Raw genomic sequence first — 26,512 nt, 5'->3', positions numbered from 1 at the left:
AGAATGCAGAACGTTCTAGAATTGCCATTTGAAACGAGGAAGGCAACACTAGAATTCGATGTTGTGGGTAACACAAAACTGGGGTAAATATTTCATACCAGAGATGGCTTGAGTGAATATTCAAATACATTATCATGGAAAGCATAAACCATTATTGACTACCATTATGTATTGAACTATAGCCTAACGTTCGATAAAGTGCGACTGCATTCTTGAATGCTCAATTTTCATAATTCCTTCTCCACTGTAGTCCTACGCCTAGGGCTAATCCTATACTGCTGTTGCGAACAGTTTTACCTCAATATTATATGTAGTAAATTGTATATATTTTTTATTGCTTTGAAAACATTTCACTGTAAACTAAGCATTTCACTGTAAGGTCTGTTGTATTCGGCGCATGTGACAAATAGCATTTGATTTTAGGCCCAATTCTCATTCAATAGGTAGCCAACATCCAATTTATTCATTGTAGACGGCCTATGCCACACAGGTTCACTGCCATCTATCGGATCTGTTGATGTCGGGTTAGCTCACGGAGCTCTACATCTTGATCAATTGTGACGCTCCAGCCATGTCACGGCGATTGCCAAATCCATAATCAAAATGTTTACATATATTGCAGGTCGCCGGTGAGATGCGTCATAATCAATGCCCTACAGATAGCCTTAGTCTATGAAGACATTTACTAAATAGTGTACGTAAAAAAAAAAATATATATATATTATTGTTTATAGGAGCATAGCTATAACAACAACTTCACAAAGTAAGGTAGGCTATCATTTTAAATGAATTATTTGCAATAGCCTATTTAAAGAAAAAGGCCACAATTGAGGCTGTGCAACATAGGATGACAGCCTAGCAATAGAATATTTGCATAATTGGACTCGAACGATTAGGATCCATACTGGCCAATGTAATTGATTTTTCTTCATGGATGCTCAAGAAGAGATGTCTGTGAAGGATACCGCGGGAGCGGAGTCCCCGGACAGCATCGAAGACAGACCCCCAGCAATTTATAGTAAGTGAGAAAGCCGTCTACTGGGTCTGACGCTCAGTGTCACTACAGTAGGCAATATGCGCGATGACTGTAGAATACAATATAATATAATACTAGGGTGAAGAGAGGTCTAGATAGTGCAGTTCAATTGTCTTACCCCATTAGAACCGAAAATATAAGTTTGTTTTACTCCAATGTTAGTAAACAATGTAATTGTAAACACACACTTTGGATGGTAGGGCTACCTTCAAAACATGGTTAAAACCATAATTTTGATCTCATGGATCTCTATGAACTTGGCCACATTTCTCCAGCTCCATCCCTGAGCTTTTTACCCAAACAGTAGAGGGTGGCAGCTTTGTTATGGTTTACATTTCAGTTTGCACAAACAGATAGGCTACTTTGTAACACTGAAATTACACGATTCCCTATGCTGCTATTGATCAACCAAAACCTCACTTACAGACACTCACACACACTTGTAGACTCATTACATGCTGCTACTCTTTATTCTTCTTCTTCTTATGATCTATCCTGATGCCTAGTCACTTTACTCTGCCTTCATGTACATATCTACCTCAAATACCTTATTATTATCTATCCTGATGCCTAGTCACTTTACCCTGCCTTCATGTACATATCTACCTCAAATACTTATTATGATCTATCCTGATGCCTAGTCACTTTACCTTATTATTATTTATCCTGATGCCTTCATGTACATATCTACCTCAAATACCTTATTATTATCTATCCTGATGCCTAGTCACTTTACCCTGCCTTCATGTACATATCTACCTCAAATACTTTATTATTATTTATCCTGATGCCTAGTCACTTTACCCTGCCTTCATGTACGTATCTACCTCAAACACCTGGTACCTCTGCACATTGATCTGGTACTGATATTCCCTGTATATAGCTCCACATGGATCTGGTACTGGTACTCCCTGTGTATAGCTCCACATTGATCTGGTACTGGTACTCCCTGTATATAGCTCAACATTGATCTGGTACTTGTACTCCCTGTATATAGCTCCACATTGATCTGGTACTGGTACTCCCTGTGTATAGCTCCATATTGATCTGGTACTGGTACTCCCTGTGTATAGCTCCACATTGATCTGGTACTGGTACTCCCTGTGTATAGCTCCACATTGATCTGGTACTGGTACTCCCTGTATATAGCTCCACATTGATCTGGTACTGGTACTCCCTGTGTATAGCTCCACATTGATCTGGTACTGGTACTCCTGTGTATAGCTCCACATTGATCTGGTACTGGTACTCCCTGTATATAGCTCCACATTGATCTGGTACTGGTACTCCCTGTATATATCTGGTACTGGTACTGCTCCACATTGATCTGGTACTGGTACTCCCTGTATATAGCTCCACATTGATCTGGTACTGGTACTCCCTGTGTATAGCTCCACATTGATCTGGTACTGGTACTCCCTGTGTATAGCTCCATATTGATCTGGTACTGGTACTCCCTGTGTATAGCTCCACATTGATCTGGTACTGGTACTCCCTGTATATAGCTCCACATTGATCTGGTACTGGTACTCCCTGTGTATAGCTCCACATTGATCTGGTACTGGTACTCCCTGTATATAGCTCCACATTGATCTGGTACTGGTACTCCCTGTGTATAGCTCCACATTGATCTGGTACTGGTACTCCCAGATTGATCTGTGTATAGCTCCACATTGATCTGGTACTGGTACTCCCTGTGTATAGCTCCACATTGATCTGGTACTGGTACTCCCTGTGTATAACTCCACATTGATCTGGTACCCCTGTATTTAGCTCCAGATTGATCTCCCTGTATATAGCTCCACATTGATCTGGTACTGGTACTCCCTGTGTATAACTCCACATTGATCTGGTACTGGTACTCCCTGTGTATAGCTCCACATTGATCTGGTACTGGTACTCCCTGTGTATAGCTCCATATTGATCTGGTACTGGTACTCCCTGTATATAGCTCCACATTGATCTGGTACTTGTACTCCCTGTGTATAGCTCCACATTGATCTGGTACTTGTACTCCCTGTGTATAGCTCCACATTGATCTGGTACTGGTACTCCCTGTGTATAGCTCCACATTGATCTGGTACTGGTACTCCCTGTGTATAGCTCCACATTGATCTGGTACTGGTACTCCCTGTATATAGCTCCACATTGATCTGGTACTGGTACTCCCTGTATATAGCTCCACATTGATCTGGTACTGGTACTTCCTGTATATAGCTCCACATTGATCTGGTACTGGTACTCCCTGTATATAGCTCCACATTGATCTGGTACTGGTACTCCCTCCACATTGATCTGGTACTATATATAGCTCCACATTGATCTGGTACTGGTACTCCCTGTATATAGCTCCATATTGATCTGGTACTGGCACTCCCTGTATATAGCTCCATTCTTGTGTATTTTATTGAATTCCTCATGTTACTATTTTATTTTAACAATAATTTCACTGTAAAGTCTCCACCAATTATAATCGGCGCATGTGACAAATACAGTTATTTTTGTTTCTAACCCCACTCTAACCCCCATTCTAACCCCCACTCTAACCCACACTATCTATAGAGAAACAAACAGCCTTCAGACGAGCAGGTCCTCTGATCTCCTGCAGTGACACCAAGCCTCCAGTCTCAGGTGACCTGACATCCTGGTGCATTAGTGTCTATAGACAACTAGAGATATATGGAGATACAGCTCTCTGGTATTTACCTTTCAACAACCAGTGTTCAGTACGGTTGTGTAAAGTATGGAAATGTTTATGTATGTTTATGCAGAGAGACAGAGAGAAGTGAGGACAGAGAGGTGGAATCCCTTCAAACTCCCGGCAGACAACATCTTCCTCATGAGAAACAAGGAAAATGAACAAAGGAAGCTGGTGAAGAAGTCATGTTGTGTCGTCTGTAGTGTTTGAACATTCTCTGTTTGACTATCAGGGTTTCATTGAATTCGTGATCCTTTTCCACTGTGACTGTGGACCTGACCATAATATTTGATCAAACTCTGATCCTCAGTGCCATCTTTCAACATGCCATCTTGACCATGCTCATTTGTGTGATGAACCATAGGAGCGCCAGCGACAGAAGACGCTGAAGGTCCATGAGAAGTCCACCTATGCTGGGAGGATACAGGCCAAGCAGGCTAACCTGAGGCAGGAGCTGAGGCAGGGGCAGAATGAGGTGTACCCCACCTCCTGCAGCAAGGCTGTGTCCACCCTCAGGGATGATCCGGCATGGAGGAAAGCTGCCATCCTGAGTGAGTGCCCATCAGGCCTTTCATGACCACCAGAGCCATTTATTTAGAGAGTTTGGACAACTTTTAGAACAGAGGCCATGTTAACACCTTTGAGCATTTCCCTTAATTCCTCCATTCATTATCAGTATTTGGAATCTTGTACATAGCATTGTTTGAAATTTAGAAGATTCTGTGAACTGCTATAGGTCAATATTGCCCATGGGGAGCTAACATGGCTGTCATGGAATGTAGGTCATATAAATGCATCATAATGCAGAGACCTCAAAATCCTAACTCTCTAATACATGGCTCTGATGACCAGTATATGATGATGCTTCTCTGAGTGATTTTACTGTAGTCTCAGGGGGGTGAATCCTAACATCCACTGAAGTCAAATCTTCACTTATTCTCTAATTGACATCAGTGCATGACTAAGTGGAAGCCTAGGATTATCCCCAGAGACATTGAGGATAAATTGATAACTTGACAAGTTACTGAATCTGACTATTGACGCATAATGAAATTATGTATGCTCTGTTGTTTTCCAAGACCAAATCAAATCAAGCTTTATTTATGCAGCACATTTCAGAATGCAACGCAATGTGCTTCACAGGAAAAACAAACAAAAAAACAATTAAAATAAAAACAGAAATATTTACTACACAGCAAACAGAAGAGGATAAAAAAAAGAATAACAATAAAAACATAGATTAAAAAGCACCCTAAGGAAAAGCAAACATAAAAAGGTTTGTTTCAAGATCTCTTTTAAATATGACCATAGTTTTGGCCCCCCTCGTGTTCTCTGGCAGGCTATTCCAGAGGCTGAGGGCATAATAACTAAAGGCTGTCTCTTCATGAGTCTTGGTCCAAGGCTTTGGGATAGTTAAAAAGCCCATTGTCAGAGGACCCGAGGAACCTACTAGGTACATAACTCAAAAGCATGTCTGACATGCTTTGGGGTGCACAATCATGGATGGATTTAAACAGAGATCTTAAAACTAGTTTAATGTGTGCTCTCCATCTGGTCTTGGTCAGTACCCGTGCTGCAGCATTCTGTATGTTTTGCAGTTGACCAATGGCTTTTTTGAGTAGACCAGACATGAGACCATTACAGTAGTCAAGCCTGCTTGTAATAAAAGCATGGATGAGTCTCTCTGTATCAACCTGAGAGAGAAACGGACACACATTTGCAATGTTTCTCAGGTGGTAAAAAGCTATTTTGGTCACATTCCTAATGTGTGATTTCAAAATTGAGTTCAGAATCTGAAATGACACCTAGGTTTTTAACCTGGTGTTTTATATTTATTGCCAGTGAAGTAAAATGTGAAGCCAGATTCTCTCTCTGTGATTTGGCTCCAACAATAAATACCCCAGTCTTGTCTTGGTTTAGCTGGAGGAAGTTGTGAGCCATCCAAGTATTTAAATCACTAATACAGTCTAATAATTTATCTGTGGAACTAAAATCCTCTGTTGACACAAATGTAAAATTGTGTATAGTCTGCATAACAATGAAAATCAATGCTGTGCTTTCTGATAACGCTGCCAAGGGCTAACATATACAGTATAAACTGACCAGTACCGGACCCAAAATCGAACCTTGTGGAACGCCACATGTGATATATATTTTCTCGGAATTGTGTTCAGCAAGGGTGACAAAAACTCTTGACAGGTTAAATAGGTCCTAAACCAATGTAGAACTCGAGCAGAGAGGCAAACCCATCTCTCCAGTCTTTTCAGAAGGACATCATGATTAACAGTGTCGAATGCAGCACTTAAATCCAAGAGTACAAGGACAGAGAGCTGTTTGGCATCTGTGTTGGCTCTAAGATCATTTACCACTTTAACTAAGCCCGCCTGGCATTTCTAATTGCCTTATATATGCCAAGTTGCTCTCTCAGAATATCATAATGGATGTGCAACTCTGACTTTCTCCACTTCCATTCTGCCTTTCTGCAAATTTCTCTTTAATTGATACATTTCCTCACTCATCAGGATGACTTAGCTATTTCTATTTTCCAAGACAAAAAGTGTTTTGTGTTACTGTAGTGATGATGCTCCAGAGAAAACGTGTCCTCTCATATTGGACCTGCTCTCCTAATTCTAATCCTAACCATTTAGAGAAGAGAACAAAGACGGTCCTGTATCTAAAGTCAAAGGGATTTCATATGTATTCAATCTCCTGTCTTTGCCTCAAAGTATTTGAGTTAGCATAAAAGCATTTGAGTTAGCATTAAAGTATTTGAGTTAGCATTAAAGTATGAATTAGCGTTAAAGTATTTGCGTTAGCATAAAAGTATTTGTGCTAGCATTAAAGTATTTGCGTTAGCGTTAAAGTATTTGAGTTAGCATAAAAGTATTTGCGTTAGCGTTAAAGTATTTGAGTTAGCATTAAAGTATGAGTTAGCGTTAAAGTATTTGCGTTAGCATAAAAGTGTTTGTGTTAGCATTAAAGTATTTACGTTAGCATAAAAGTATTTGTGTTAGCATTAAAGTATTTGCGTTAGCGTTAAAGTATTTGAGTTAGCATAAAAGTTTGCTGAAAGGACAGGCAGTAATCAATGAGAGTTTGTTCCCTCATCAGACTCCAATGACAGGGAGAATATTAGTGAGTACATCACTAAGAAGAGAGAGATGTTTCTCATTGAGGTAAGAAATTACATAATGCTTAGTACACCAAACCAACCACTGTCCAGTTATGAATGATTACTGTCTCACACTCACGAAACCCAAAAGACATATCAATGCACTTCCAGAAGTTAACATGGCTTTGTTGTTTTCACCACTGGAGTATATATTTGATAATCATTCAAACCAGGCTTCTTAGCTTCAGAGTTAATAACAACAACAAAAGCTGTTTTATATACGTAAATCAGTTCAGAGATGATGTAAGTGGAAAAACAGAAAGGCGCGATTGCTGTTATTGGTAACACAGCGCATGGCTTGGTTCAGCTTCGTGTGCGTCCCCTTTTTGCTTGAAGGCTCCGTTTATATTTGCCCAAAGTTTCCCTGAGCTAAGCTTGTCTGACCTATTACCCAAGCTCTGACAAAACCTGCATTGTTCCTTTAAAAACACACATTTTTGTCCCTTAATTCTTTCCACAGCCTCATAAAAAGATGTAAAAAAACAAAATAAGGAAAAAGTGCACAATTACATCAGGATATGCTTGTTGTTGTCCAGTCCTAACCATTTCAGAGAAAGTAAATAGCTACATGAACATGAAAACACTTTGAGGCAGTAGCTTACTTGAAAGGCATCAATCCCCAGGTCTCAAGCTGCATGTCTAATAGGTCCCCTGGCATCACATTTCACCCTCTTAAGTCCCAGAGCCGCAGACATTTACATTTCCTGAGATTACTCACTCTCCAGACTGTAAAAAACTCCAGTCACTTCCTTCACTGAGGAGTCAGTTTGCCTCAAGGGAGAGGCAGCTCTTTAACTTATTATATGTACAGTATTAGCATATCACAGCATGGAGAAGATGCAAATCATCTCTTCAAATGTGACCTTTTGTCACGTTCTGACCTTAGTTCCTTTGTTATGTCTTTGTTTTAGTATGGGTGGGTCAGGGCATAAGTTGGTTGTCTATGTTCCGTTTTCTATGTTGTGTTTTTGCGTTTGGCCTGGTATGGTTGTCAATCAGAGGCAGGTGTCGTTAGTTGTCTCTGATTGAGAATCATACTTAGGTAGCCTGTTTCCACCTGTGTTTTGTGGGTGTTTGTTTCCTGTTTTTTCCCCTTACAGGACTGTTTCGTGTCGTTCACTCGCTTTGTAGTTTTTTGGTCATTCAGTGTTCAGTTTATTTAATTAAATTTACTATGAACACTTACCACGCTGCATGTTGGTCCGATGATTCCTATTCCTCATCATCAGACGAAGAGGAGAGCCGTTACACCTTTCCTGTTGTGTCTTTCCATTGCTATACCAACAAAACAATAAACACTCTCCGTCTCCGTTCTTACTTGGACCTGTTATCTGTTTTGAACGCAAAGTCTCTCCTCTCCTTCCTTCCTGTGGTCACTGACCTTTAACCCTTTCTCCCAAGTACTCCCTGGCTGTGAAGAGGGAGGTGATTCACAAGCTGGCTGAGGTGGCCACCAAGGAAGAGAACAGGCTGCAGCAGGCGGAGACATTTCTGGACGAGGACACGGCCATGTTTGACGAGTTCCTCGAGGAGAATGACAAGAACTCAGTGGAGGCAATCAAAATGTACCAGACTACAGTCCACTGTCTCTACAAAACCGTTTTCATATTGTGTGATTTCACAGTGTTTGTTTTATGGGTATAATGATAATTATGAATAATAGATATCTTTTGAATGACTGAACCAACAAGAAGACTGTATTTCCCTCCATGGGCTTCCTTTAAATCATCGTTCGTGTTGACTGTTGTAGTGCTGAACACGAGACCAAAGCCAAACTGGAGAAGGTTGCAGAGATCAAGAGGATCTCGGGCAAAATGGTGGCAGTGAAAAGGTAGTATGGCAGACAGTAAAGGGTCCTTCCTTTTACTATGTACTGTGCATGAGTTATGCATAAGTTGACATACTTTGTGTGATGGCTTCTGGATGTGTGCCATTGTTTTGTGGTGGGTGTAAGCTTTACAAATGTTATTGCGTACATGCAATTGAGCATGATGTCACATGTTCATACGTGTCCACAGTGACATCTCCAAGAACGAGGAGATCCTGAAGGAGTACACCCTGTACAATGGCTTCCTGCTGAAGCTGTCCCCTACAGAGTGGCAGGAGAGACAGCAGGCTCGCAGGGCCATGGTGGACAAGATCAAAGCTGCCATCAAGGAGAGGGAGACTCAGCTAGCCGAGCCTGCCAAACCCGGCAGACGTATGTCAATTACAGTAGTTGTCACATCATATCACACCAGTCACATTTGACAGACTGTGATTATGGGTCTGGTTCATTAGAGATCTATGTTCTCTCTGTTCAGGTAAAGAGAGTATGGCCAGGGACCTGCCTCCTGTATGTGACCCCAGGACTCCCCAGAGACAGAGTATGATGGGAACCAGAGAGAGCATCAAGCCGTGAGTGGAGCCCCAGGACAGGATCATTACTCCAGAGCAGGGCTCGCCAACCTTGTTCCTGGAGAGATATCCCCCTGTTTCCTACAACCCCAGTTGTAACTAACCTGATTCAGCTTGTCAACCAGCTAATTATTAGAATCAGGTGCGCTAGATTAGGGTTGGAGTGAAAACCTACAGGACAGTAGCTCTCCAGAAACAGGGTTGGAGTGAACCTATAGGACGGTAGCTCTCCGGGAACAGGGTTGGACTGAACCTACTGGGCGGTAGCTCTCCAGGAACAGGGTTGGAGAGCCCTGTTCAAGAGTGTTGTTGATATGTCTCTGTTGCATCGTTTAACTGTATCCCTGTCACGAGGTTGGTAGCACCTTAATTGGGGAGGACGGGCTCGTGGGAATGGCTGGAGCGGAATAGGTGGAATGGTTTCAAATACATCAAACACATGGCTTCCATATGTTTGATGCCATTCCATTAACCCTGTTCCAGCCATTATTATGAGCCGTCCTCCCCTCAGCAGCCTCCACTGATGCCTATGTCCTTATGTCTCTAACCAAGATGGCATAGCAGTCGGACGTGTGTTTTGTCTTGTCCCGTGTAAATATAGTTTTTCCTTGTTTTTTTTTCATATATATTTCGTATATATTTTAATATCACTTTCCATCTTTTCCATCCATTTTATACTTAAGAACCGGAACCCCCATCGAAAGTTAGCCAGCTTACTGGCTACTACCTTGTAGTCAGTTAACCATTGCTAGGCCCATCTGCTAGGCGCATCTCCCGGCTAGCCCGCTAGCTGTCTAGAGCACATCGGACTGTTCGCTTAAGAGGTCCAACGGACAAATTGTTTGGCCACTATATCTATTTTGCCAATTGGCCTGGTTTACCACACGGAGACCTATTGATCCGTCTGCCGACGTCACAACAGACTTTCTTCCTCAAAGGCCCTTCTGCTAACTTGCTATCCCCGGCCCGCTAGCTGCCTGCAGCCACTCACTGGACTCCTATGATCACTTGGCTACGCATGCCTCTCCCCAATGTCAATATGCCTTGTCCATTGCTGTTATGGATAGTAATTATTGCCTTATTTCACTGTAGAGCCTCTAGCCATTCTCAATACGCCTTAGTTAACACTTTAGTTCCACCTCCCACACATGCGGTGACATCACCTGGTTTAAATGATATTTCGACAGACACTATCTCTTTCATCGTCACTCTATGCACAGGTTTACCCCCACTGTATTCACATCCTACCATACCTTTGTCTGTACATTATGCCCTGAATCTATTCTACCGTGCCCAGAAATCTGCTCCTTTTACTCTCTGTTCTGAATGTACTAGACGGCCAGTTCTTTTAGCCTTTAGTCGTACCCTTATCCTACTCCTCCTCTGTTCCTCTGGTTATGTGAAGGTTAATCCAGGCCCTGCAGTGCCTAGCTCCACTCCCATTCCCCAGGCGCTCTCATTTGTTGACTTTTGTAACCGTAAAAGCCTTGGTTTCATGCATGTTAACATTATAAGCCTCCTCCCTAAGTTTGTTTTATTCACTGCCCTAGCACACTGCCAACCCAGATGTCCTAGCCATGTCTGAATCCTGGCTTAGGAAGACTACCAAAAACCCTGAAATTTCCATCCCTAACTATAACATTTTCCGACAAAATAGAACTGCCAAAGGGGGCGGAGTTGCAATCTACTGCCGGAAGAGCCTGCAGAGTTCTGTCTTACTATCCAGGTCTGTGCCCAAAAAATTTGAGCTTCTACTTTTAAAAATCCACCTCTCCAGAAACAAGTCTCTTACCGTTGTCGCTTGCTATAGACCACCTTCTGCCCCCAGCTGTGCCCTGGACACCATATGCGAATTGATTGCCCCCCATCTATCTTCAGGGCTCGTGCTGTTAGGTGACCTAAACTGGGGCATGCTTAACACCCCGGCCATCCTACAATCTAAGCTTGATGTTCTCAATCTCACACAAATTATCAATGAACCCACCAGGTACAACCCCAAATCCGTAAACATTGGCACCCTCATAGATATCATCCTAACCAACCTGCCATCCAAATACACCTCTGCTGTCTTCAACCAGGATCTCAGGGATCACTGCCTCATTGCCTGCGTCCGTAATGGGTCTGCGGTCAAGCGACCACCCCTCATCACTGTCAAACGCTCCCTAAAACACTTCAGCGAGCAGGCCTTTCTAACGACCTGGCCCGGGTATCCTGGAATGATATTGACCTCATTCCGTCAGTCGAGGATGCCTAGTTATTCTTTAAAAGTGCTTTCCTCACCATGTTAAATAAGCATGCCTCATTAAAAAAAAAGAAATTGAACCAGGAACAGATATAGCCCTTGGTTCACTCCAGACCTGACTGCCATTGACCAGCACAAAACATCCTGTGGCGTACTGCATTAGCATCGAATAACCCCCGCGATATGCAACTTTTCAGGGAAGTTAGGAACCAATATACACAGGCAGTTTGGAAAGCAAAGGCTAGCTTTTACAAAAAGGCATTTGCATTCTATAGCACAAACTCCAAAAAGTTCTGGGACACTGTAAAGTACATGGAGAATAAGAGCACCTCCTCCCAGCTGCCCACTGCACTGAGGCTAGGAAACACTGTCACCACCAATAAATCCGCGATGATTGAGAATTTCAATTTGCATTTTTCTACGGCTGACCATGCTTTCCACCTGGCCACCCCTACCCCAGTCAACAGCCCTGCACCCTCACTGCATCTTGCCCAAGCCTCCCCCATTTCTCCTTCACCCAAATCCAGATAGCTGATGTTCTGAAAGAGCTGCAAAATCTGGACCCCTACAAATCAGCAGGGCTAGACAATCTGGATCCTCTCTTTCTAAAATTATCAGTCAAAATTGTTGCAACCCCTATTACTAGCTTGTTCAACCTCTCTTTCGTATCATCTGAGATCCCCAAAGATTGCCAAGCTGCCCTCGTCACCCCCCTCTTCAAAGGGGGAGACACTCTAGACCCAAACTGCTATAGACCTATATTTCCTACCCTGCCTTTCTAAGGTCTTCGAAATCCAAGTTAACAAACAGATCACCGACCATTTCGAATCCCACCGTACCTTCTCCGCTATGCAATCTGGTTTCCGAGCTGGTCATAGGTGCACCTCAGCTACGCTCAAGGTCCTAAACGACATCATAACCGCCATCGATAAGAGACAATACTGTGCAGCTGTATTCATCGACCTGGCCAAGGCATTCGACTCTGTCAATCACCACATTCTTATTGGCAGACTAAACAGCCTTGGTTTCTCAAATGACTGCCTCGCCTGGTTCACCAACTACTCCTCTGATAGAGTTCAGTGTGTCAAATCGGAGGGCCTCTTGTCTGGCAGTCTCTATGGGGGTGCCACAGGGTTCAATTCTCAGGCCGACTCTTTTCTCTGTATACTGTAGACTTTCTCTACTGTATTATTGACTGTATGTTTGTTAATTCCACGTGTAATTCTTGGCCAGGTCGCAGTTGTAAATGAGAACTTGTTCTCAACTAGCCTACCTGGTTAAATAAAAGGTGAAATAAAATAAAAAAATAAATAAAACATGTTGGTTGTGTTTTAGGAAGGAGGTTACAGTACCGGTGGATGAGAGCAAACTGCCTGAATATGAGGTCAGATACGTTTTATGCTATATCATTCACCTGGTGTCAAAGTAGCCTTAACGTTGACCTAAGTAAAGGTTCACTGTGTGTATGTATTACCCCACAGGAGCCGGAGCTGTTCTTCACTGACCCTCAGCAGCTGTTGGACCTGCTGACAGACCTGGAGAAGCAGAACCTGACTCTGATCCAGAACTCCAGAGAGACAGAGGAGACCATGGAGGAGTTCAAACACACTTTGGACAACATTCGCAACAAGATGTTAGAGAGCCCAGCGACTTTATGTCCTCACATCTACATACAGTGGTCCTTCCTTTAAAATTTTGGATCTTATGCCGTGATCGTTTGTGGTAGATGGTGTCGGATTGTGGTAAATTGCGTCATTCTGGCAACAATGTCTGACACAACGTATAACGTGCCATATCATTCTGTGGCACCTCACAAGCTGTGCTGCAGTACGCCAAAACTTTTGAAGGAAGAACCATTGTAGTGATGATAGTTATTGAACTACCTGTATTCAAAATGCCAGTACCTCGGAGTAGCATAATCTGTTGGCGTTTATTAAAAATACTGTGCATTCTCCTGTTTTTACAAGAATGATCTTCAAAGAACACCTGAAGGAGCATACTGTCAAGAATGCATGAATGCAAAGCATTCAAAATTGGTCAAATTTTAAACATTGTGTGTGTATCCAGGGACCAAGAGACAGAGCAGCTGACGCAGCAGATTGACATAATTACCCATGCCATCCAGAGAGAGAAGGACACTGCTGCTGAGCTGGAGCTCAAATCGCGACTCTTCTCCTTTGGGAAATACAAGGCAGAGGACCAGGTAAACATGAACTGTTCACAGACAGACAGACAAACAGACAGCACACACAACTGCTTGCATTCATATGTATACACACATACAGTACACAGAGTGAACTCTACTTGGGCAAAGTCACCATACAGATCTAATATAGAGAAAATTAGGTACAGTGGGAGTGTGAAGCAGTGAAGTTGAACTTGATCACCCTCAAATGGCTCTTACACTGACTGACTGACTTCCATTATCCCTCTGTACAGGATGTGATGCTGGAGGCCCTGGGCAGGAAGGTGGCCGAGGTGTACAGGAGCTATGCGGGGGAGAGTGGGGCCAACCTGACCACGCTACAGATGCTGACCAACATCGAGGGCCGCCTGGGCGGAGTTGCTGGAGAACGTGGAGCTGGTTCCCAAGGACCGTGTGCTCATGGCCGAGAGGGCCAAGGAGAAGGAGAGGAGACTCAGGTGGGTCATCAAGAGTACAGTCAGTTAGATAACATATCAGTAGTCAGTCAGTTAGCTAACATATCAGTAGTCAGTCAGTTAGCTGACATTTCAGTAGTCAGTCAGTTAGCTGACATTTCAGTAGTCAGTCAGTTAGCTGACATTTCAGTAGTCAGACAGTTAGCTAACATTTCAGTAGTCAGTCAGTTAGCTGACATATCAGTAGTCAGTTAGTTAGCTGACATATCAGTAGTCAGTCAGTTAGATAACATATCAGTAGTCAGTCAGTTGGGTAACATATCAGTAGTTAGTCAGTTAGCTGACATTTCAGTAGTCAGTCAGTTGGGTAACATATCAGTAGTCAGTCAGTTAGCTGACATATCAGTAGTCAGTTAGTTAGCTGACATATCAGTAGTCAGTCAGTTAGCTGACATTTCAGTAGTCAGTCAGTTAGCTGACATATCAGTAGTCAGTTAGTTAGCTGACATATCAGTAGTCAGTCAGTTAGCTGACATTTCAGTAGTCAGACAGTTAGCTAACATTTCAGTAGTCAGTCAGTTAGCTGACATATCAGTAGTCAGTCAGTTAGGTAACATATCAGTAGTCAGTTAGTTAGCTGACATATCAGTAGTCAGTCAGTTAGATAACATATCAGTAGTCAGTCAGTTGGGTAACATATCAGTAGTCAGTCAATTAGATAACATATCAGTAGTCAGTCAGTTGGGTAACATATCAGTAGTTAGTCAGTTAGCTGACATTTCAGTAGTCAGTCCGTTGGGTAACATATCAGTAGTTAGTCAGTTAGCTGACATTTCAGTAGTCAGTCAGTTAGCTGACATATCAGTAGTCAGTTAGTTAGCTGACATATCAGTAGTCAGTCAGTTAGCTGACATATCAGTAGTCAGTCAGTTATCAGTAGACAGTCAGTTAGCTGATATTTCAGTAGTCATATCAGTAGTCAGTCAGTTAGGTAACATATCAGTAGTCAGTCAGTTAGCTGACATATCAGTAGTCAGTCAGTTAGATAACATATCAGTAGTCAGTCAGTTAGCTGACATATCAGTAGTCAGTCAGTTAGCTGACATTTCAGTAGTCAGTCAGTTAGCTGACATATCAGTAGTCAGTCAGTTAGCTGACATTTCAGTAGTCAGTCAGTTAGCTGACATTTCAGTAGTCAGTCAGTTGGGTAACATATCAGTAGTCAGTCAGTTAGCTGACATTTCAGTAGTCAGTCAGTTAGCTAACATATCAGTAGTCAGTCAGTTAGCTAACATATCAGTAGTCAGTCAGTTAGCTGACATATCAGTAGTCAGTCAGTTAGCTGACATATCAGTAGTCAGTCAGTTGGGTAACATATCAGTAGTCAGTCAGTTAGCTGACATATCAGTAGTCAGTCAGTTGGGTAACATATCAGTAGTCAGTCAGTTAGCTGACATTTCAGTAGTCAGTCAGTTGGGTAACATATCAGTAGTCAGTCAGTTAGCTGACATTTCAGTAGTCAGTCAGTTGGGTAACATATCAGTAGTTAGTCAGTTAGCTGACATTTCAGTAGTCAGTCAGTTGGGTAACATATCAGTAGTCAGTCAATTAGATAACATATCAGTAGTCAGTCAGTTGGGTAACATATCAGTAGTTAGTCAGTTAGCTGACATTTCAGTAGTCAGTCCGTTGGGTAACATATCAGTAGTTAGTCAGTTAGCTGACATTTCAGTAGTCAGTCAGTTAGCTGACATTTCAGTAGTCAGTCAGTTAGCTGACATTTCAGTAGTCAGTCAGTTAGCTGACATTTCAGTAGTCAGTCAGTTGGGTAACATACACTACATTACAAAAGGTATGTGGATACCTGTCGTCGAACATCTCATTCCAAAATCATGATCATTAATATGGAGTTAGGCCCCCCTTTGCTGCTATAACAGCCTCCACTCTTCTGGGAAGGCTTTCCACTAGATGTTGGAACATTGCTGCTATAACAGCCTCCACTCTTCTGGGAAGGCTTTCCACTAGATGTAGGAACATTGCTGCTATAACAGCCTCCACTCTTCTGGGAAGGCTTTCCACTAGATGTTGGAACATTGCTGCTATAACAGCCTCCACTCTTCTGGGAAGGCTTTCCACTAGATGTTGGAACATTGCTGCTATAACAGCCTCCGCTCTTCTGGGAAGGCTTTCCACTAGATGTAGGAACATTGCTGCTATAACAGCCTCCACTCTTCTGGGAAGGCTTTCCACTAGATGTTGGAACATTGCTGTTATAACAGCCACTAAGATGATGTTGGAACATTGCTGCTATAACAGCCTCCACTCTTCTGGGAAGGGTTTCCACTAGATGTTGGAACATTGTTGCTATAACAGCCTCCACTCTTCTGGGAAAGCTTTCCACTAATGTTGGAATATTGCTGAGGGGACTTGGTTCCATTCAGCCACAAGAACATTAGTGAGGTCGGGCACTAATGTTTTCCGATTAGGCCTGGCTCGCAGTCGGCGTTCCAATTTATCCGGAAGTTGGTCGATGGAGAGGAGGTCAGGGCTCTGTGCCGGCCAGTCAAGTTCTTCCACACCGATCTTGGCAATATATTTCTGTATGAACATCGCTTTGTGCACGGGAGCATTGTCATGCTGAAACAGGAAAGGTCTTCCCCAAACTGTTGCCACAAAGTTGGAAGCACATATTCATCTAGAATGTCAGTGTATGCTGTAGCATTAAGATTTCCCTTCACTGGAACTAAGGGGCCCAAACCATGAAAAACAGCCTCAGACCATTATTCCTCCACCAAACTTTACATTTGGCACTATGCATTGGGGCAGGTAACGTTCTCCAGGTCTCTGCCAAACCCAGATTAGTCCGGCGGACTATGGTGAAGCATGATGATTCATCACTCCAGAGAGTGCATTTCCACTGCTCCAGGGTCATTGATGATCATACCAAGCTCAAAGTTGCTTAGGTCACTAGTTTTGCCCATTCTAACGTTCAATTGAACAGTACCTGAATTCCTCTGTCCCTGTTTGTCTGCTTTATATATAGCAATCCACGGCCACTTGATTCACTGTCTGTAGGAATGAATGGGGTGGTGTACCTAATAAACTGTATGTGTCTGTGTTTCCAGGCTAAGGGAGGAGAAGGTTCGTGTGCAGAAGATGCAGCAAGAAGAGCGCCTGCGTAAAGCCCTGGAGAGAACGCAGGCTGACACCAAGAGATCTGTGAATCAAACACCCAACAATACAAAACACAACACACTAAATGTTGGTGACAGACCTTACAAAAGAAAGCATCATACATGACAACCCTTACCAGATGTCAGTGTATAGACATATCGACACAGACACTAATATTGATTTTGTGATTTCAGAAGGGGAAGAAGCTGATGCCTCGCTCACTACCTCCGGTGACTGAGCAGTTAGTGAACAATGATGACAGAGACACTGACATGGAGAAGGAGAAGCAGCTCTACTTCTTCACCTGAACCCCTCCAGCCTAGACCATGGTCCCTGATGGATCTTCAGTAGTTGATGTGTTCTGTATGTTAATGTTAAATCCAAATTCAATTGTCGGTATGTGCAGATTATACTTTGGAGAGTTGATACTTTGCCAGTACATCTTCACTGCCACATGATGGCATCAAGATCCTGAGATCAGGAGTATGTGTAGAGGCTAAAGAAGAAGACATCATGAACGGTCCTGTAGACTGAAAGTACAGACCTCCAGAAATACTGAACACAAATACTACCACACACTTTGGAACTCTGTTTTAAAGTGCTTTAATGTCACCTGATGCGTTCACGTAAAGCTGAGTTGGGCCAGGATTCATATGTTAACATAATACATATGTTATGGTCTTTTACAATCCAATACATATGTTATGGTCATTACAATCCAATACATATGTTATGGTCATTTACAATCCAATACATATGTTATGGTCATTTACAATCCAATACATATGTTATGGACTTTACAATCCAATACATATGTTATGGGCATTACAATCCAATACATATGTTATGGGCATTACAATCCAATACATATGTTATGGGCATTACAATCCAATACATATGTTATGGGCATTACAATCCAATACATATGTTATGGACATTACAATCCAATACATATGTTGTGGTCATTACAATCCAATACATATGTTGTTGTGGGCATTACAATCCAATACATATGTTATGGACATTTACAATCCAATACATATGTTATGGACATTTACAATCCAATACATATGTTATGGGCATTACAATCCAATACATATGTTATGGGCATTACAATCCAATACATATGTTATGGTCATTTACAATCCAATACATATGTTATGGGCATTACAATCCAATACATATGTTATGGGCATTACAATCCAATACATATGTTATGGACATTTACAATCCAATACATATGTTATGGTCATTTACAATCCAATACATATGTTATGGACATTTACAATCCAATACATATGTTATGGGCATTACAATCCATGACATATGTTATGGTCATTTACAATCCAATACATATGTTATGGTCATTTACAATCCAATACATATGTTATGGTCATTTACAATCCAATACATATGTTATGGACTTTACAATCCAATACATATGTTATGGGCATTACAATCCAATACATATGTTATGGTCATTTACAATCCAATACATATGTTATGGTCATTTACAATCCAATACATATGTTATGGTCATTTACAATCCAATACATATGTTATGGTCATTTACAATCCAATACATATGTTATGGTAATTTACAATCCAATACATATGTTATGGGCATTACAATCCAATACATATGTTATGGGCATTACAATCCAATGACATATGTTATGGGCATTACAATCCAAGACATATGTTATGGGCATTACAATCCAAGACATATGTTATAGACATTGTGGCTTTTAAAAGCAATTTCCGATTGAGCCGACATACGCAGCCTTTACTGTGAATGGGATCTCTACGAATGTGGGAACATTGCCTTTAAAAACCCACAATGCCTAAAATCCCAAGATCGGTTTGAATCCCAGCCTTAGGTATCTGAAGACCACGGGAATGGATCTCAAGGCATGCATACTGTGTGAATTTCAACATCTTAACCAGACCGCCAACTCACAGACATGATAGGTTTACAAAAAGGTTTATTTTATGTGCATTCATTTAGCATTTTACATTACTACGGGCTCTCTTTTGATAGAGTTCCCTCCCACCTTCTGTAGCCTATAAATGTGTAATAATCGCTCAAATTAAATCAAGATGATTGAATCTTATCCAATATGGTAAACTAATGTTATTCACATGAGTTGGCTGTCCTTGGTTGAAATATATGAGTTGGCTGTCCTTGGTTGAAATACATGAGTTGGCTGTCCTTAGTTGAAATACACGAGTTGGCTGTCCTTTTTTTAAATACTGGAAATTGATAAATGCACAATCCATTTGACACAAATAACAACGGATTACTATAGGTTTACGTTTACTTTCATAACACATCAAAATGTGAAGACACCCTGATAGAAAAAGTAACCTTCTACTTCCTAGCGTAGTACTGTAACAAACTCTTCATTTGATGTTCCTATTTACAATGGATGGACATTCAAATCATTGCATTATACATCTGCATAGAGAGACAACATAGTATTTACATGAATTTATCTATTCACACGTGTTGTTCTAAACACTAACTAAATCCCATGGCGTAAAACATTTAGCATTCTCTGTTTGAAGGAAATTAAGTTGATCAAAAGGAGAATGTTAAGTAACACAAGTGAAATGCATATTAAGATATATATTTTTTCAGCTGTAGTGGACAGTGACCAAACATCATCAAACACCAAGGATTGTATAGTATAAGTCACAGCATGCGAACTCTCCTCTTCACTGCACAAGACAAGGTATGATCAAGAGACGCACAACGAACTGTGGCACACACACATACATCCCTGGCCACACTGACAAGACATGGCTTTGCAAAGTAAGGGATTGTAAGGCCACACAACAGTCCACATATTCAGTTAACCAGTATAGCATGAGCCAGGGTCAACCCAACCTCACCGTACAGGAGCCAGGGTCAACCTCACCTCACCTCACCATACAGGAGCCAGGGTCAACCCAACCTCACCTCACCATACAGGAGCCAGGGTCAACCCAACCTCACCTCACCATACAGGAGCCAGGGTCAACCCAACCTCACCGTACAGGAGCCAGGGTCAACCCAACCTCACCGTACAGGAGCCAGGGTCAACCCAACCTCACCTCACCATACAGGAGCCAGGGTCAACCTCACCTCACAGGAGCCAGGGTAAACCTAACCTCACTTCACCATACAGAAGCCAGGGTCAACCTCACCTCACCGTACAGGAGCCAGGGTCAACCCAACCTCACCTCACCTCACAGGAGCCAGGGTCAACCCAACCTCACCTCACCGTACAGGAGCCAGGGTCAACCTAACCTCACTTCACCATACAGGAGCCAGGGTCAACCCAACCTCAACGTACAGGAGCCAGGGTCAACCCAACCTAACCTCACCTCAACCAAACCTCACTGTACAGGAGCCAGGATCAACTTCACCTCACCTCACCATACAGGAGCCAGGGTCAACCTAACCTAACCTCACCTCAACCAAACCTCACTGTACAGGAGCCAGGGTCAACCTAACCTCACCTCACCATACAGGAGCCAGGGTCAACCTAACCTCACCTCACCATACAGGAGCCAGGGTCAACCAAACCTCACTCACCATACAGGAGCCAGGGTCAACCTAACCTCACCTCACCATACAGGAGCCAAGGTCAACCCAACCTCACCATACAGGAGCCAGGGTCAACCCAACCTCAACCTCACCATCAGGAGCCAAACCTCACTGTCACAGGAGCCAGGGTAAACCTAACCTCACCTCACCATACAGGAGCCAGGGTCAACCTAACCTCACTTCACCATACAGGAGCCAGGGTCAACCCAACCTCACCTCACCATACAGGAGCCAGGGTCAACCCAACCTCACCTCACCGTCCAGGAGCCAGGGTCAACCTAACCTCACCTCACCATACAGGAGCCAGGGTCAACCTAACCTCACCTCACCATACAGGAGCCAGGGTCAACCTAACCTCACCTCACCATACAGGAGCCAGGGTCAACCTAACCTCACCTCACCATACAGGAGCCAAGGTCAACCCAACCTCAACGTACAGGAGCCAGGGTCAACCCAACCTAACCTCACCTCAACCAAACCTCACTGTACAGGAGCCAGGGTCAACCTAACCTCACCTCACCATACAGGAGCCAGGGTCAACCTAACCTCACCTCACCATACAGGAGCCAGGGTCAACCTAACCTCACCTCACCATACAGGAGCCAGGGTCAACCTAACCTCACCTCACCATACAGGAGCCAGGGTCAACCCAACCTCACCGTACAGGAGCCAGGGTCAACCTAACCTCACCTCACCATACAGGAGCCAGGGTCAACCTAACCTCACCTCACCATACAGGAGCCAGGATCAACCTAACCTCACCTCACCGTACAGGAGCGTTATCAGCTCAACACATCTACCAGGAAATCATGTCAGTCTGTAGCATCCTCATACTGTACTCAGCTCAGAAGAGCCTCAATTAGCAGTGACCGCAAGGTGGTAGAGCTGAGCCATTCTACAGAACAGTTAGTTGAAAACATTCTTGAATTATTGCTGTATCTTAGTGATTACCTCCGTTTCCATTCCATCTGATACTGTGCAAATAACATTGAAAGTAGGATGTACAGTGTTATCTCAACATTGGCAACGTGAGGGGGTGGTCAACTCCTACTGGTGTAAAAAAATGCTTTGCTATATTAGGTTGGTGAACATTTTGAGATGGGGATTCTAGTATCCCGCAAGTTTTTTCTGACATGCTTTTTAATGAGGTCACAAAAAGGAGATTTAATGACAGTGTATAATTGATTGTAAAATGCTTTGATGTCAGAATCAGAACCATAGAAACTATGATCAGAACTGGAGCTTCAGGTGGCAACAGGGTTGCTAACCTGATTTCTCCAATGTATTATGACAACAAGAAATCCAAGAAATCTGTCCTCTCTCTTTCTCCTTTCATTTCTGACAAACACACAAAAAATAAAAACATCAACCAAACCGCTGGAGCCCTACTGTCACAGCCCTTAACCTCCCCTCCCTATCTCTCCTCAACCTCCCCCTACCTCCTCGGTCTCCCTCTCCCTCATTGCAGGAGGGCACTGAGACTGGCATTTCTGTTCCAGCAGGGTGTAATCTGCGCCCAGCATCATCCCATGCTGGGCAGGATGGTATGATAGACAGGGGGGTGAGAATGACTGGCGCTAACGAACATGTGACCTGGGCCCCATGCCAGCCGTGTCAACACTCTCCAGGGCCACATGTTCAGTTGCCAAACGTTTCAGATAGAAATGCCTTGAATAGAGCCAACATGATTGCTTGTTTTACAAGTCGGAAAGGTATGCTTGTTCTACATAACATATTTCTATCCGAACATTCCAAAACGCTGTGTCCTGCTGAACCGACCCCTAGTTCATGACACAAGACCCGCTTCAGATCAATCATCAACAAAACAATCACATAATAAAGTTTGCCCAGGATAACCACTTCATTCACCTCCCCAAAGACAGTCAACTGCACTCATGTGTTTTGGTGCTTGGTTTTTATAAATCACTCTTTGAGTCATTTAGTTTCAGAAAATCAAATGAAAGGCAACAGAAAACAGCCATTGTGCATTATAACATGACACTCAGAGAGAGGGAGAGGATACAGTAATTGAAGAAGACTTTGTGTGGAGGGGTGTGGCCTGAAAGCAATATGTGAAGTTTGTTTACCAAATCAAGAAATCAGCAATGATCATTGTCTGAAAAGTTTTTTTTACCTGTTCTCTCCAGTTGATGGCTAAGCTGCTTTGCATATACAGTGCCCTCAGAAATTATTTTTCCACATTTTGTTGTGTTACAAAGTGGGGTTAAAATTGATTTAATTGTCATTTTTTATTTATTTATTTATTTCAATTGACTGATTTCCTTATTTGAACTGTAACTCAGTAAAATCTTTGAAATTGTTGCATGTTGCGTTTATATTTTTGTTCAGTATATTTTCTACATCAATAACTTTCACAGACTGTAAACTCCTCCCTCTGCATATGCTTGTGAACATTATAAGTGTACAGCATGGCATCACAGCATAGGCAGTTATATTTCTTCCTTCTCTTCAGAAGTGACGGTGCTTGTGGCTATTGCATTGGGTGCTCAATCTACCCGCCCCTACGTCTTCAATGGCACAATGTATGAATACATTCATTCTATGTGTAGATATAAACTGTGCTAAGCATGCGCAGTTGTAGGGGGAGGCGACATCGGCTTGCAATGAAATGGCAATGGCATAGGGTTAAAAGAGATGAGAGAGATGTCAAGTGTGTGTGTGTGAGCATCAAATATGTGTAGACCCAAGGGGGGGTTGAAAGGTGCTGTCCCACTACAGTGGTGGTGTCAGATGTGCCTGTGGAGGTCGGGCAGGTCTGAGGTGGTGAGGCCGGGCCGGGGCTCGATGCCTCTGGTCTTCATGAACCCCAGCAGCTGCTCAGGGATCTCAGCCAGCACGTCCTTAGCCAGCCGGGCCATGCTCAGGACCTGGTTCCCTGACCGGTCCATGTAGTCCCGGAAAGGAACAAACTGTAGGGGGGTTGGGGGGACAATGACAGGGACAGAACACACTGTAGTAGAGCACGGGAAGTCCTCCCTAACGTCTGGGAGAATAAACTTGTTGGTTCTTGTGAATAAATACATGACTGTATCAGAACTACTACAGCATGTGGTTTTCCTTCTGTCAAATATAACGTTATCGCACATACATAAATGTTTAACATTTCTCGGTTGTCTGGCCACAACCTACCTGCACAATGTCTCTTTCAGCAAAGTGCCCCCTGAAGGACACTCTGACCTCATCACCATCTAGCTCCTCCATGGCTAGACAGAGAGGGGGGTAAGGTCCAAGCAAATAATAGAAAAACAAAGATAGGGAACACAAGTCATTTTGACACGATACATGACAAGATACATTTCAGACTAGCACTTCTGGGAACAGCTCAAGTCAAACCTTCTGCAGATACTAGAATGGGACTTAAGTGCTGCTAGCAGTTATTTAAAATCAGACTAACCAGTTAAAGGACCGTCGACCCATTGATACTGCGTGGCTCAGTTGGTGGAGCATAACGCCAGGGTTGTGTGTTCGACTCCCATGGAGCACCAGTATGAACAAATATAAAAATGTATACACACTACTGTAAGGTGCTCTGGATAAGAGCGTCTGGATAACACTAAAATGTCAAACGAATAGAAGGGTAATTCTAAAAGTCTTCCAGAACATCTCATTGAGTCTGATACTGAGACAGATCAACCCTGACATAAAGAAGTATTCATAACCGCACACAATTCCCAGATACACACAGGATCGGACAAATAAACCAGACAAGCACACATAGACACACATTTTCTCACAAAGCTACTGGTGAAGAGTGGCTCCCCTGTGCTGCTAACAGGCAGTCTGACCGTGTGACCTGAGCAATTCTTGGCTGACTTCAATGCGTTCGATTGCCTAACCAAGGGGAACATTTAGCCAAATCGAGCGCAGATGATAACTAGGATTATGCCTCGGTGGGCTGGAACGGAGAGTCCCCTCCCTCCCTTCGTTAAGGAGACATTGATCTGAAGAGGGCCAGGATACTTGACTCTGCAACACTGATTTTCTAAAGGAACCCTCAAAGGAGAAAAGCTCCTTATAAGTAGTCCAATAACAGCTGACAGGAGAGTTTGCTCCTCTGTTCTACCTCTAGGGGCGCCATGCTCACCGTCAAACTCTGCAGGTCCGACCCCGATGATGATGATGGACATGGGGAGAGCAGCTGCCTGTAGGGAGAGAAAGAACTAGGAGTTACAGACAGACAGTAGTAGGCTATGCTTGGTTTGCAGACAGCCGCAACTCAGAACAATGCACTGTCCGCAGATAAGATGAACTGTACTGTACTCACATTGACTACAGCCTCCTTGGTCTGCAGCATGTCAGAGATAACTCCGTCTGTGATCATCAACAACACAAAATACTGAGAGCCATCCGTCACATCCTGCGCAGACCTGAGGGGAACACGCACGCACACACTGGAGAGTTCAAACTCAGGGAGGACTGTGTGCCTAAATGGGATTGAGAGTATGTGTGTTAACATCAATTTATGTCATGGCAAATGTTTACAGCCTCTCACTAGAGACTAAACGCAGGACCGTTTTCCAGTGAGCCTTGACCCTTTGACCTCTGTCATTACCCAGCAGTCACTTCTCATCTCAGAATGAGAGGATCGACCCCCCCCCCTAAAAAAATATATATATATATATAAAAAAATACAAGAGAAAAATGTCACAATTTTCATCAACAGAGCCACAGGCACTGCAAGAAACAAAATGAACAACAGAGAGACTAGATACATTTCAGGTCCAATCTGTTATTATGTTAGACAAGCTCCAAGACGTGTGTCACAGCTGTTTGTCTGTAGGCTATCGACAAAGTCCTCCCTGGACTTTCCTTCACCTGGTTTAGGCTAAATTCACCCCTAATAAACATGGAATTAAGGTGTTCCACTTAACTGAGTGTAGCATGGATCCTTGTCTGAGACCTTGGCTGAATGAGGGCTTTACAGTGCTCTGACATATCTAAGAGCCAGGTAGCAGTGTGCTGTGAGGGTCTAGGGATGAGACACAGGGGCTGTGACACAGGGCTGGTTATTACAGCACACAGAATAATTAAAAAACAAACCCCTTGCCTTTCTTATTGAACCTTTATTTAACTAGGCAAGTCAGTTAACAACAAATTCTTATTTACAATGACTGCCTAACCCAGCTAAACCTGGACAACGCTGGGCCAATTACGGGCCGCCCTATGGGACTCCCAATCACGGACAGAAGTGAAACAGCTAAAAAAAACTAACAGGTCTGTGAGAGCCGGAATTCTTACTGGTTGGTAGGTGATCAAATACTTATGTCATGCAATAAAATGAAAATTAATTACTTAAAAATCATTCAATGTGATTTTCTGGATTTTTGTTTTAGATTCCGTCTCTCACAGTTGAAGTGTACCTATGATAAAAATTACAGACCTCTACATGCTTTGTAAGTAGGAAAACCTGCAAAATCGGCAGTGTATCAAATACTTGTTCTCCCCACTGTACATTGATCAAGTCAGGTTACCTCCCCCATGTCAAACACTTGGATTAATTATTAAGGGGACTAGGTGACATCACCTTACCTCTCATTTTAATACACCAACGGTAACATGATATTCTCTTATCTAATTTA

The 26,512-nt window shown here is 43.0% G+C and overlaps 2 pseudogenes; one reads left to right on the top strand and one right to left on the bottom strand.

Moving 5' to 3' along the window:
• The first annotated feature begins 1,925 nt into the window (after positions 1-1,925).
• LOC135505306 (cilia- and flagella-associated protein 100-like) lies at positions 1,926-17,628 on the top strand (annotated as a pseudogene).
• A 4,771-nt stretch (positions 17,629-22,399) lies between these two features.
• Positions 22,400-26,512, bottom strand: part of LOC135503962 (copine-9-like) — an 80,576-nt pseudogene continuing 76,463 nt past the window's right edge.

Source organism: Oncorhynchus masou, chromosome 18, assembly GCF_036934945.1.
Source record: "Oncorhynchus masou masou isolate Uvic2021 chromosome 18, UVic_Omas_1.1, whole genome shotgun sequence".
Classification (NCBI taxonomy): Eukaryota; Metazoa; Chordata; class Actinopteri; order Salmoniformes; family Salmonidae; genus Oncorhynchus; species Oncorhynchus masou.
The sequence above is the reverse complement of the archived record's forward strand: the minus strand, read 5'-3'. Positions and strand labels throughout refer to the sequence as shown.